The 2,818-nt window shown below is 38.8% G+C and overlaps 1 pseudogene; it reads left to right on the forward strand.

The window, feature by feature from the left end:
* Positions 1-1,339: 1,339 nt before the first annotated feature.
* LOC105745685 (cyclin-J pseudogene) lies at positions 1,340-2,410 on the forward strand (annotated as a pseudogene).
* Positions 2,411-2,818: the final 408 nt, after the last annotated feature.

A 2,818-nucleotide genomic window follows, 5' to 3' on the forward strand; every position in this document is an offset into this window, starting at 1 on the left:
AGATGAAGGGGTTCAGCATGGGTGTGACTGAACCCCTTCACTGAAGCTGATGTACACTGCTGTGCTTAATCTGCTGTACTTAAAAGTGTGGTTTGTGAATAAGCAGAACTATGATACACTCCTTTATGTTTGTACCAGGAGAATCCAGCTTTCATCACTGCTCCTCGTTATGAATTCTACTTCCACATGTAGGGCTAATCTTCTAGCACCTTTGCCATCTTTCAAATGAAAGATTTTACCCTGTCTGTGACTGATGATGCCATCGCCATTAGTCCCTTGAATCGCTAAAGCCTTGACTTGGGGTTAAGTTACAGCCCATGACATTCTCTCCAGGTCATGTTTTTCCCTTTTGAAAACAAAATGGAGAAATGTGTTCCTAGCATATAAAAGGAAAAACAGGACATAACTCTTGCCTCAATCACAATTTTTTCAATTGATTAGGAATGTCCTGCTGTAACATAAGTCAAGAAGTGCCATTATAGTCCTTTATTTAAATAATATTTTTAATTAAGTGAGATATATTTTGATCTCTTTATTCAGTCTTACCTGGGCTTAGCACTTTTACAGGGATTGTCCCATGGGATTCTTCCTAAAATCCATTCTATAAGAGCAGTACCATTGTGAATCAATTCTACATTTGCAAACATGGGTAGGTTCCCCAGAGTTAAGTAATCGCCTAACGTTATAAACATAGTAAGGGCTAGGATATTGTTGGGAACCCTGTAAAGATGCTTCCACTTCTTAGTCACTCAGCTACTGAACCATGGGTAATTCTGGCCCTCTGGGGATATACGGCAATATTTTCTTCTTTTGGAATTGTGAATAATGCTGCTGTGAACATCTGTGTGCAAATATCATTTCGAGGTCATGCTTTCAATTATTTTTGCTATATATCTAATAGTGGGATTGGCAGGTCATATGGTAATTCTGTACTTAGCTTTCTGAGGAACCACCAAACACTTCCACAGAGGCTGAACAATTTTACAATGCCACCAGCAATAAATGGGTGTTCCTATTTCTCTGCATCCTCTCCAACACTTATGTCTGTTGTGTGTGTGAGTTTTTTTAAACAGGCATTCTAATGGGTGTGAAAGATTATCTCTTTGGACATTAATTGCATTTATTTGCTGACTAATGATGTTGAGCATCTGTTCATGTTATTTCTGGCCATTTGTATATCATCTTAGAGAGAATGTCTGTTCAAATCTTTGCCCATATTTTAATTGGGTTGTTTGTCTTTTTATTATTAAGTTAAAGTATTTCTTTATAAATGAGAATCTTTACCTGAATTGTGATTTTTAATTATATTCTCCCAGGTATAGGTCAATATTTTACTTCCATGATAAAGTCCTTTGAGGCTGCAGGTCAGTGGTAGTGAGGACAGCTGGCTGTTGATATTCACTAGAATTCTAGTACAAGGAGCTGAAGTTGCCCGCCTACAAAGGCCAGCCCCCTCAGCTAAGTCTAAGTTGGTATTTTGATGACTTGATTGCCATTGTGAGTAATCCCTTCATGCTCTGCCCTTCTGCCTGACATGTCGCTGTTTGCTGGCCCTGTTTATGGATCATTATAACATCTGTATCCAGCAGGTACATTTAACTGTGCTTTCCTGTCTACCTCTAGCAGTAAATTCAAAGAAAAAGAAGATAGTGTCCCTAAGCTGGAGCAGCTCAATAGCCTGCTTTGATTGACATATGACTCTAATATTAACAAAACAAAAATTTCAGAATATGGAGCTATTATTAGTAGAAATCTTTCAGTGGAACCTCTCCCTTCCAAAAGCTGCCCCTTTCATTGAGTATTCTCTCTCTGAATCAGTACATGAAACATATCTTCATGGTCGCTGGCCAATGATTTGTTTGGAAAAAACTAAACTCTACATGACCAAATATGCTGATTACAGCTGCATGTGTAGCTTCTTCAAGAATTATACTTCATCTTTGGCCAACAAGGCCTACAATACTGCATCATCTTGCTGCTTACTCCTGGGATTTCTTAGTGCACTGCGTTGAACGGCTATTGATTGCTCATGATAATGTTGTGATGGAAGCAAACAAACAGAGGGGACAGACAGGACACAAGTAAGTGTGTTCTAGACAGCCAACCTCATAGACAGTTCACTTTCAGCAATCCCAGTATCCTCCTCAGGCACATCAGACCTCTCTTCAGTATCACCATCCTGCATTGGAACAATCAAGCTGTCAGCAGATAGTATCTACCACACACACCTCATCTTACACATTACAGATGTGTCCTTCTTGCTTCCTTCAGGGCTTTGGGCATGTGGTGATTCATGCTGTGGTGTCGATTACAATACCAATTAATTTTATGCCTGCTTGAGGATTCTTATAATCAGTGTTATGAGAAAAATGAAAATTGCCCTTACATTATTCCATGTTTTGAAAGGTGATGGTAATACCTGACCCAAACTCATTCGTGTCTTGAAGCTGTGAAGCAAGCTTTAATTAAACTTCTCTTCAAATGGAAAGGGAGTCAAATAACATCAACACTTCATATACCAGGTCCAGGAAGACTGAACATCCCTTTTCATGTACCAAGAACCTGGGAGAAGTAATCACACACTTTAATAGTGTGTATGTCAAATTCTATATTGCAACAAATCCCTGTATGCTTAAAATTTTCAAGCCCTGACTGATGGTCCAAATTATTCAAAAATATTCAGCACAACAGAAAACTTGGGCAGACTCCCACACTGATATTTGACCTATGGTGGGTTCTGGCCTAATGTTGGCATATATATCTAAGACAAATTCTAACCTGTAGTCTTTTATGAAGGAATGTTACAGTATGAAGGAAT

This window comes from Dasypus novemcinctus, chromosome 30 (assembly GCF_030445035.2).
Source record: "Dasypus novemcinctus isolate mDasNov1 chromosome 30, mDasNov1.1.hap2, whole genome shotgun sequence".
Taxonomy (NCBI): Eukaryota; Metazoa; Chordata; class Mammalia; order Cingulata; family Dasypodidae; genus Dasypus; species Dasypus novemcinctus.